The following is a 12165-nucleotide window of genomic DNA, read 5'->3' on the forward strand; positions in this document are numbered from 1 at the left end:
ATACCTCAAAATCTTCTGTTCCTTCTGGTAAGGCTAAGATTGGAGCATTGGTTAATTTCTGCTTTAAGATTCTGAAGGCTTCTTCTTGTTTAGGTCCCCACTCAAACTTAGTGGCTTTACAGGTTAGCTTAGTTAATGGTATAGCTATCTTGGAAAAATCCTTAATAAACCGTCTATAATATCCAGCTAATCCTATAAAACTTCTAATTTCCATTGCAGTTTGCGGAACCTTTGTAACAACTGTCACTAAAATCCCTAATTAGGATAGTAATTAGCTATTAAGGAAACTCTAATTGAGACACCCAAGTGATTCTACACAAACCCTAAAATTTTCAGAATTTTCAGAATCAGGATCAGGGCCCCTAAAACTCAGGGGGGGATAAACCCTAGCCAACGATTATCTTCATAACTAATTATAAAAATCGAATTTTAAGAAACTGACAACACAGCAAGCCTACCTGCACGAAGGGCTACCCTATGAAAATAGGGTGGTCACTCGCGTAGCGCGACGGCTAAGGGGGTACCCCTCGCGCTACGCGACGGTGTCAAAATCTCAGTATAAATAGCAGGGGTTGGGACTTGAATTTTGGCACTGAAACGACGAAAAGCGGAGTTACATAGGTCGAGTTATAAGCAAAACAGTCCAACACACACACAATTATCGAATCGCTGCCACAGAACAGGGTAATTACTCGATCGCTATTACGATTCAGTTTCCGGAATCAATACATTCAAAGAATGTCTAAGTGCCGCCCACATTGGGCTATGCTTTATCGTTGTCGATAATTCGATAATGAGCCGAAGCATTGTACTTTGTCGTTGTCGATAATTCGATATATGAGTTGAAGTACTATACTTTATCATTTGTCATTTTGATAAATGAGCCGAAGTATTGCACTTGGACATTCATTGTCAAAATTGATCTCGGGGAATTATCGTAACTGCTGTATTGATCACTAATCCTGTTTTGTGTGCATTATTGTTAGATTAGAAATAATCAAGGCTAATCAGTAGGCTTATACACTGCTCGTTAAATCTGCAATGTGAGTCATTCTTCTTTTTATCAATTGTTTTACAATACTCCAAATTATTTTCAAAAGTGTTATAAATACAGGGACTAAGTCGTGGATATCTTGATTTATTGGTTAGTGGGGTATTGTGCACATTACTATTTCTCTCAGTTAGGTTCATTGACCTACTAGGGAGAAACGTCACTATTAGAGTTCATTAACCTAATAGTGGTATGACCATCGTCACCATTGTGACTTGTCACCATTGTGACAGAAAGCCAGAATAAAATAAGATATGAACCATTGTAATCGCTCTTATGCTGTAATTTATAACTATGAGTCATTTCCTAAAAACTGAATGAACTCACTCAGTATTTCCCCGCTGACAAAACCTTTTTCAAACATGTTTCAGGTAATCTGTTGTGAGTAAAGAAAAGTGCCAGGAAGCACTACCAGCTTAGAAAAGTGGCTCAGTGTAAATAAATAAAGGAACATGTTTTAAAAATAAAGATTTCCATGGAAATCACAGTATTGTAAATTACTGGGTTTTATCCCTAAATTATATAATGAGCAGTTTAATACTAAAGATCCTGTTTTAAAAAGACTTCCGCTGTCGCCTAAATTAAATACCGCGGGATTTCTGTCCCACGGCTCCTGAAACGGGTCAAACCGGGTCGGGGGCCGTGACAGAAATAAGGTGGTATCAGAGCCACTTCTCAAGCCACTGATTTAAGCCAATTAAGTATTTAGAAAATACTTAATTTCCATTAATTACTATTTTGTGATTAATTGTTTATTTATCTGACTAATTGTGTACAGTATGAGCAGATCTTTATATGCTAGTCAATGTAGTAAGTCATGCAAATTCTTAAATAATTTGACTCAAGTATTAGTACCTTTATTATCTACAATCTAGAAGTCTTATCAAGAAAATCATAAAATAAAACCTCGTATGATGTAAATTTCAATAGTACCCAGTAGGAACTAATATTTAAAAAGTTTTCTATAAATTTTATGAATTCTGACTATGTCTATTTTTGCTAAACAGCATGAGTAACATGTCTGAGGCCCTTCAGAATTTAAATCTCTATCCAGTAAGAGTAGAAGTTTCCAGAGATTTCAATAGGTATATACCAGATATAGAAGAACCTATAGAGTTCGATGCTTTACCTCTCGAGAAACCCAAGCCCAAGGAAATAGAAATTGGGGAAAGTTCTAGGCAAATTGAAAAGTTACCATCTCAGGAAGAGTTAGATTCTATAATGGCAAGCCATAATACTATTAAGCCTGTTAATGAAAATATTTTTAATTGCTCTCTTGAAACACCACTACCAATGAACTTAGAACCAGCTATTCCAAACCCTTCAATCCACTCGCAAATAGACGAATGGCTAATTAATGAAATACAGTTACAAAACCATCCCTATAAGCTTTTTTCTCAAAGTTCCATCTAGAACCTTTACCAAATCCACCAATGAGTAACAAGAATAAGACTGAACTTCGCTTTGGTGAAGAACTAATGAATACTGGGAATAGGATCCAAGAGATTGGGGGACAAATCTCCTGGAACTATGATAAGAGGGAACACAGTTACTAGAATATCGTTGACAAAAAGGATAGGGGATTTATGAAACTGTTATTGTGTAATAATAATAGTAAAATCAGTATGTGTAAGATAAATAATAAAACAGTTGTATATAGAAGCATGAAATTTTAGAAAATTTACAAATTTTGTTCGTATACATGATTATGTGCAATTAAGTGTGATATTGGATTATTTCTTGTATACTAATTATTTATCTATAACTTAGTTGTCAAATGGAAAACGCTAATAATGAACCAGTTAATGAGGTTAATGATTCTGAGCAACAACCGGGGGATCAATATATGACTAGGCAGGATATAGAAAATATCGTTGCTCAAGGGATAGCCAACACTATTCCAACAATGATAGCTCAAGGGATAGCCAACGCTATTCCAGCCATCGTTGCTGCTGTTAAAAATCCAATAGAACCACAACAACCCGTTCCTAGCAAACGTATTTCTGAAGATAACTTCAGTAATAGCGTAAACGGAGGCAATAATCATGTTAATCATGACAATGAACCACAACCAGCGCCGCTCCCTAAGAAAATGAAAGTTGCAACGCCTGGTTGCACTTACAAGGAATTTCTTGCTTGTAAACCATCTGAGTTTTCAGGCAACGAAGGAGCGACTGCGGCACTACGTTGGTTAGAGAAAACTGAGGCAGTAATTGCCATAAGTAAATGTGCTCAGGATGATCAGGTCATGTACGCATCAAACCTTTTCAAAGAAGGAGCGCTAGAATGGTGGAATACGGTGTTACAATCAAAAGGAAGAAGGATGGCGTATGCTATGAACTGGGAAGAATTTAAGAGCTTGGTAGAAAGAAAATTCTGTCCCGAATATGAAAAAGAACAAATGACAAACAAGTTTTTAACCCACCGAATGGTTGATGTAGATTGTCGAAAGTATACTACGACATTCTTCGAATATGCTCGAGTAGTACCAACCCTGGCTTCGCCAGAGCCAGTACTTATTTCTCGATATATTTGGGGATTGATTTCTGAAATCCGTAACATCGTCAAGGCTGCGAAACCTCGCACGATTGATGATGCGGTAGATTTAGCCAATACTCTGACTGACGAACTAGTACGGACAAGAGAAGAAAATAGAAGGAAGGAAGTAGCCCAAAAGATTACCCAGGTAATCCGTTCGGATAACCATAACGATTTTAAGAAAGGAGGGAATGGGCAATCTTCTACTAGTTCATTTTGCAATTTTTGCAAAAGAAAGCATTTTGGAAGATGCAAAGGATACTGCAATTTTTGCAAAATTCCGGGGCATCAGGAAGAAGACTGCAGGAGGAAGAAATTTTCAGTTTGTTACAACTGTGGAGAAACTGGACATCTTAGGCCAAATTGTCCAAAACTGAACAAACCATCTGACACTAAAGCCAAACCTGCAGAAAAAGCAAAAAGGAATGCAAGAGCCTTTCAATTGACTGCTCAGGAAACAGAGCTCATTCCAGATGTAATAGCCGGTACGTCCTAGGTTACAACGTTTACACAAAAAGTATTAACTGAATCTGATGCACACCAAAGTCTTATAAATACTTCATTCTGTCAAACTCTTAACTTAGACAAATCTTTACACTCAAAACAGGCAAAAAGGAAAATATAGAACTCTCAGGTCATATAATTCTTCGCTAACCTAATTCCTATAAAATTAATCGAATTTGATGTTGTATTAGAAATAGATTGGTTAGTAGCCAACCCTACTCGAATTCTCTGTGATAAGAACTTTATAAAAAATCCAGGTAACCGCCGGAGAAGTATTTATGATTATAGGAAATAAACCACGTAAGATCACATGATAAATCATGAAGATATTCACTTAGATTCTGCTAAGATAGCAATGGAAGAGTTCGCAATCTTTAAATGGAAAGTAAGTATTTTGTAAAATTTAGCCGGATACTATAGGCAGTTTATTAAGGATTCTTTTAAATAGATACATCCTTAACTAAGTTAACACAGTTAATTCTAAATAAGAACCTAAACAAAAAGAAGCCTCTAGCTAGCCTTACCAGAAGGAACAGAAGATTTTAAAGTATACGGTAATGCTTCAAAGTTAAAATTTGGATATATGGTAATGCGACACAAAAAGGTAATTGTGTATGCATCAAAGTAATTGCAAAAGCACGAAGAAAGCCTTACCACTTGTAAGCCTAAAAATTAGAAACCACAAGTTATCCTTAAGATTAGGAAATATTATCTAAGCAAGCTTACTATCCATATGGGTCATAAGATTTTAAGATACATATTTGAGCAACAAGAATTAAACATGAGGAAAAAGGGAAATCCTCGATGACTACGACTATGATATTTAGTATCACGAAGGAAAGGCTGAAGACGGTTAGAAGAACTATACAAATAATAAACAAAAGCCGTCGAAGTCCAAGTTGGAGACAAAAATGCTATTGAAAGTATTTCCTTGGAAAGGAATTTATTCGATAAGAGAAGAAGCTAAGTCTCTTATACGTAGGACCATTACCAGTAATCCAACACATAGGACCAGTAGTTTATCATTTACAACTACCAGAAGAATTAGCTGAAGTACATGATGTGTTTCATGTATCCACTCTTAAGAAACGTCTATCAGACGAATCCCTGGTAGTACCTCTTCAAGATATAGAGGTAAATGAAAAGCTAAAATTCATAGAGAAACCCCTACAAATAGAAGATCGGAAAATTAAGTTTCTCAAACACAAACGACTAGTGCTAGTGAAAGTCCAATGGGAATCCAGAAGAGAACAAGAGTATACTTGGGAACTGGAATCAGAGATAGAGTGAAAATACCCTCATCTATTTCAGTGAATCTCGAGGACGAGATTTTTCTTAAGGTGGGGAGGATGTAACAACTGTCACTAAAATCCCTAATTAGGATAGTAATTAGCTATTAAGGAAACTCTAATTGAGACACCCAAGTGATTCTACACAAACCCTAAAATTTTCAGAATTTTCAGAATCAGGATCAGGGCCCCTAAAACTCAGGGGGGGATAAACCCTAGCCAACGATTATCTTCATAACTAATTATAAAAATCGAATTTTAAGAAACTGACAACACAGCAAGCCTACCTGCACGAAGGGCTACCCTATGAAAATAGGGTGGTCACTCGCGTAGCGCGACGGCTAAGGGGGTACCCCTCGCGCTACGCGACGGTGTCAAAATCTCAGTATAAATAGCAGGGGTTGGGACTTGAATTTTGGCACTGAAACGACGAAAAGCGGAGTTACATAGGTCGAGTTATAAGCAAAACAGTCCAACACACACACAATTATCGAATCGCTGCCACAGAACAGGGTAATTACTCGATCGCTATTACGATTCAGTTTCCGGAATCAATACATTCAAAGAATGTCTAAGTGCCGCCCACATTGGGCTATGCTTTATCGTTGTCGATAATTCGATAATGAGCCGAAGCATTGTACTTTGTCGTTGTCGATAATTCGATATACGAGTTGAAGTACTATACTTTATCATTTGTCATTTTGATAAATGAGCCGAAGTATTGCACTTGGACATTCATTGTCAAAATTGATCTCGGGGAATTATCGTAACTGCTGTATTGATCACTAATCCTGTTTTGTGTGCATTATTGTTAGATTAGAAATAATCAAGGCTAATCAGTAGGCTTATACACTGCTCGTTAAATCTGCAATGTGAGTCATTCTTCTTTTTATCAATTGTTTTACAATACTCCAAATTATTTTCAAAAGTGTTATAAATACAGGGACTAAGTCGTGGATATCTTGATTTATTGGTTAGTGGGGTATTGTGCACATTACTATTTCTCTCAGTTAGGTTCATTGACCTACTAGGGAGAAACGTCACTATTAGAGTTCATTAACCTAATAGTGGTATGACCATCGTCACCATTGTGACTTGTCACCATTGTGACAGAAAGCCAGAATAAAATAAGATATGAACCATTGTAATCGCTCTTATGCTGTAATTTATAACTATGAGTCATTTCCTAAAAACTGAATGAACTCACTCAGTATTTCCCCGCTGACAAAACCTTTTTCAAACATGTTTCAGGTAATCTGTTGTGAGTAAAGAAAAGTGCCAGGAAGCACTACCAGCTTAGAAAAGTGGCTCAGTGTAAATAAATAAAGGAACATGTTTTAAAAATAAAGATTTCCATGGAAATCACAGTATTGTAAATTACTGGGTTTTATCCCTAAATTATATAATGAGCAGTTTAATACTAAAGATCCTGTTTTAAAAAGACTTCCGCTGTCGCCTAAATTAAATACCGCGGGATTTCTGTCCCACGGCTCCTGAAACGGGTCAAACCGGGTCGGGGGCCGTGACAACCTTCCAATTGGTAATTGCTTCTATCTTAGCAGGATCTACGTGAATACCTTCGTGATTCACCATGTGTCCTAAAAATTGCACTTCTTGTAGCCAAAATTCACACTTCGAGAATTTAGCGTACAACTTTTCTTTTCTTAACAAAGTTAAGAGTGCATGCAAGTGCTGACAATGTTCGACCTGACTTTTTGAATAAATAAGTATATCGTCTATGAAAACAGTTACAAATTTATCCAAATATGGTTTACAGATCCTGTTCATCATGTCCATAAATGCTGCAGGTGCATTAGTTAATCCAAAGGGCATGACTGTAAACTCATAATGTCCATACCTAGTTCTAAAAGCAGTTTTAGGTATGTCTTCTTCTTGAACCTTTAATTGATGATATCCGGAGCGCAAATCTATCTTAGAAAAATATTTAGCGCCTTGTAATTGATCGAAAAGATCATCAATCCTAGGTAATGGGTATCGATTCTTAATTGTTACCTTATTCAATTCTCTATAATCGATACACATTCTCATCGATCCATCTTTCTTTTTCACAAACAACACTGGTGCACCCCAAGGGGATGAACTAGGTTGTATAAATCCTTTGCTTAGTAATTCATCTAATTGCTTCTTTAATTCTAACATTTCGGTAGGAGCTAATCGATAGGGTGCCTTGGCTATCGGTGTAGTTCCTGGAATTAGATGAATCCTAAATTCTACCTCCCTATCTGGTGGTAACCCAGGTAAATCTTCCGGAAATACATCTGGGTATTCTGAGACTACAGGAATTTCCTTAAGTTCTTTTCCTTTAGTACAAATGATTACTGAAATCATATATACTATTCCTTGTTTCCGTTCATAATTAGCAACTTTCATTACTGATATGAACTTTAGCGGCTTTCGAGGTTTATCTCCTGTAATCATGATTACTTTCCCAGTAGGTGATTGAATTTCTATAGAGTTTCTATCACAAATGATTTGAGCATGGTTGGCTATTAACCAATCCATTCCTAACACAACATCGAACTCAGCTAATTTCATAGGCAATAGGTTTGCAACAAATTTATGACCTGAGAGTTCTATTTCTACTTTTTGCAAAACCTGATTGATTTTTACTGAATTCCCATCTGCGGTTTCGACTGTAAAAATCTGCCTAACGGTAGTTAAGGGTAACTTAAGAGCTTGACAGAATGAAGTATTTATAAAACTTTGGTTTGCACCAGAGTCAAATAATACTTTTGCATAAACGTTGTGAACTAGAAACGTACCGATGATGACATCCGGAATGAGCTCTGCTTCTTGAGTGGTTAGCTGGAATGCTCTGGCATTCTTCTTAGTAGCTCCTTCGGTCGCTTTGGGTTTGTTGTCTACTGGGTTGGCTAACTTAGGACATTCTGTCTTGAAATGTCCGGCTTCTCCACAATTGTAACAAATTATGGATTTCTTCCTGCAATTTTCTTCACGATGTCCTATCGTTTTGCAAAAATTGCAAAGTTTGTTACATTTTCCAAAATGTTTCTTTTTGCAAATTTTGCAGAATGGCTGTGCTGAAGATTGCCCTGCTCCTCTTTTCTTGAAATTACTACTATTACCCCCCTTAAATCCTTGGGTAATTTTCTGGGCTAATTCCTTCTTCCTGTCTTCATCTCTTGTGCGTATCAGTTCATCGGTTAGGGTGTTAACTAATTCTACTGCATCGTCAATAGTGCGAGGTCTCGCAGCCTTAACGATATTTCGAATTTCGCTAATTAATCCCCAAATATAGCGAGAAATGAGTACCGGTTCTGGCGAAGCCAGGTTAGGTACCACTCTAGCATATTCGAAGAATGTCGAAGTATAACCACGACAATCCACACCTAACATCCAATGAGTTAGGAACTTATTTTCCATTTGTTCCTTTTCATATTCAGGACAAAATTTCCTTTCTACGAGATTCTTAAATTCTTCCAAAGACATAGCATAAGCCCTATTTCTTCCTTTAGCTTGTAACACAGTGTTCCACCATTCGAGTGCTCCTTCTTTAAACAGATTTGATGCGTACATGACCTGATCATCTTTGGCACACTTACTTATTGCAATTACTGCTTCGGTTTTCTCTAACCAACGCAGTGATGCAGTTGCCCCTTCATTGCCTGCAAATTCCGTGGGTTTACAAGCAAGGAATTCTTTGAAAGTGCAACCAGGTGTTGCAGCTTTTTGTTTCTTAGGGAGCGGCGTGTGCTGAGATTCATTGTCATGATTATTGCCTCCATTTATACTATTACTAAAGTTATCTTCAGAAGTACGTTTACTAGGAACAATATGTTGTGGTTCAATTGGACTTTTTACAGCAGCAACAAATGCTGGAATAGCATTGGCTATCCCTTGAGCAACAATATTTTCAATATCTTGTCTCGTCATATATTGATCCCCTGGATGTTGCTCCGACTGATTAACCTCATTTACTGGTTCATTACCACTATTTGCCATCTGATATTATATAATAATTTTTATTAGTATTTGATAAATAGTAATCATACATAAACAATCAGACAATTTATAATACACGTATAGTCAAAACTATCGATTTCTCGATTCTATTTCATATCCGTTATAGTATGCATCACTACACACAGATATTTTACAAAGTTTTATTTGGAGTTATGTTACAGACTGATTTCACTATTTACTATACTATTACACAACTATAGTTTTACCACCTTTCTATCCCTCACCATTTGTTGTTCTAAAAACGCATTTCCCTTTCATCATACTTCCAAGCAATCTGTCCCCCTATCTCCCTGATTCTATTCCCTGCATCCATCAATTCTTCACCGAAATGGCGAAGTTCAGCCATATTCTCAGTGCTCATTGGTGGATTAGGTAGGGGTTCTGGATCGAATTGCGAAAGGAAGGAATAAGGGTCGTTGACAATATTTTGAAATTGCCATCATTCGTCCACCATTCTTCCATTTCTATAGGTTAAGCGTGGACTATTGGTTCTGGGATTGCTGGTGCAAAATTCATAGGGAGTGGATTTTCACTAGGATAGGTAAAAACATTTGTATTGACAGGCTGAATAGTTTCACAGTTTGCCAAAAGAAAATCTATTTCATCTTGAAAAGTTATTCCCTGGTTTTGGTTTTGATTGGAGCTCTCTCCGATTTCTACCCGAGTTGGTCTAGAACCTTGTCCTACTTCCATTTCTATTTCTTGAGAATATTCCTCAAACTGTATCTCCATTTGCCTAGAATATTTCTCGACTTCAGTTTCCATTTCCGGCTGTTTACCAGTTTCTTTTGCTATTTCTAAAGGATTGTTTATTTTAGGAAGTTTCGGGACTGGCTTTTTCCTACGGATACGATGTCCCCACACGTAATTTTTCTTTTTCTTTCGTTTTGGCTTTGTCAAAGGTGGAGCATGTAATTCTACATGTTGGTCCACATCAGCAAAGTATCCAGTAAACTCTTGGGAAACTTCTATATTCACCGGGTAAAGATTGAGGTTCTGAAAAGCTTCAGATATCTCGCTCATGATGTGTAGCATATATGCAAAATGCACAGAATTGCTAAGTTAAAACTTTGGAACAAAGTTTAACAAATAAACATCGAAGTTTTATTGCACACTATTCGTACAAAATAACAGGAAAAAACATACTCAGATTTATTTATTTATTTACTGAGAAGTGTTATTACTAGACTTAGGGTATTTAAAGATTTGCATGTTCTGCTACAGTGGCTAGCATATACAAATTTGCCCATTTCTCATCTAGCTTATCTTCCCAAGGTGATTTATTGATTAACTCCTAGGTTTCCTTTTTAATCCTCTTTTCTCGGATTTGCTCTTTACTTTTCTTAATAATCATACTCCTTTTTCTAGGAGAAAGCGGTTTCTCATATTGTGCTTTTCGCACAAATATTCCTTTTTCAGGAATTGTAGGGAGCTTTGAAAATTTAGTTTTGGATGAACTTCCCTCTTCGTAGACTGACCTATCTAATTTAAGATAGATATCTTGCAACTTTTGCTTACCCATACTGTAACTAACAAATAGTCAATTTAATAAAACACATAATCACATAATAGTAATCAGGAAAAATTAAGTATCTGTTAAATACTTAATTAGCTTAACTCAGTGGCTCTGATACCACCTTATTTCTGTCACGGCCCCCGACCCGGTTTTACCCTTTTCAGGAGCCGCGGGACAGAAATCCTGTGATATTTATTTATGTGATTTTAGCAGCGGAATTCTTTAACATCAGGATCGTTATAAAGCTAAAAACTTTTCCTGATTATTTTATTTCACAATTCGGGCTAAAACCCTGATAATTTACAATAATAAGATTTTTCTGATAAATCTTTATTTTAAAACATATTTCTTTATTTTATACTGAGCCACTATCTTAAGCTTGAAATGCTCCCCAGCACTTTTCCTGAATTACAGTAGATCACCTGAAACATGTTTGAAAAAGGTTTTGTCAGCGGGGAAATACTGAGTGAATCATTCAGTTTACTTAAAACGACACATTTGTTATAATTCACAGTATTAAGAGTTTTTACATATGTTTATTATCAACCAACTACCCACAGTATTTGTCACTCGACCGGATCTGTGACTGTGGTCATATCACCATTGGCTGCCCCAATGAATGACGTATATCACTTAATTTTAGGTTCGCCCACCTAATGTGATTAAAACAGTAATAATGTGCACAATACCCCACATACTGGCTGTAATTTGGTGATTACATAAACTTAATCACTGTAATTATAACTCTGAAAAATGATTTGGAGTATTGTAAAACATTTGATAAAAAGAGAGAATGACTCACATTGCAGATTTAACACGGACAGAATATGATTTAGCCTGGTTAACCTAATTTCAATAATAATGCACACAAAACCGGGTTAGTGATCAATACAGCAGTCACGATAACTCACGAAATCAAATTCTCACAATGAACGACAAAGTGCAATACTTAAACATTCATCGATTTAACGACGAACGACAAAGTATAACCCAATGTGGGCGGCACTTAAACATTCTTTGGATATATTGATCTCGAAAAATGAATCGTGATAGCGATCGAGTAATTACCCTGTTTTGCGGCAGCGATTTGAGTGCAGTGTGTGTGTTTAATTGTAATATAAGTGTGATAACTCGACGTACAGAAAGCGTTTAGCCGTCGTTTTAACTTCTAAAGGTTACTGCCAATGTCGGCTATTTATAGTGAAATTTGGGACTCCCTTACGGACCGTATGGCTTTTCCCTTTACGGTCTGTAAAGGGTGC

The sequence above is a fragment of the Helianthus annuus genome, chromosome 12, assembly GCF_002127325.2.
Source record: "Helianthus annuus cultivar XRQ/B chromosome 12, HanXRQr2.0-SUNRISE, whole genome shotgun sequence".
Lineage (NCBI taxonomy): Eukaryota > Viridiplantae > Streptophyta > Magnoliopsida > Asterales > Asteraceae > Helianthus > Helianthus annuus.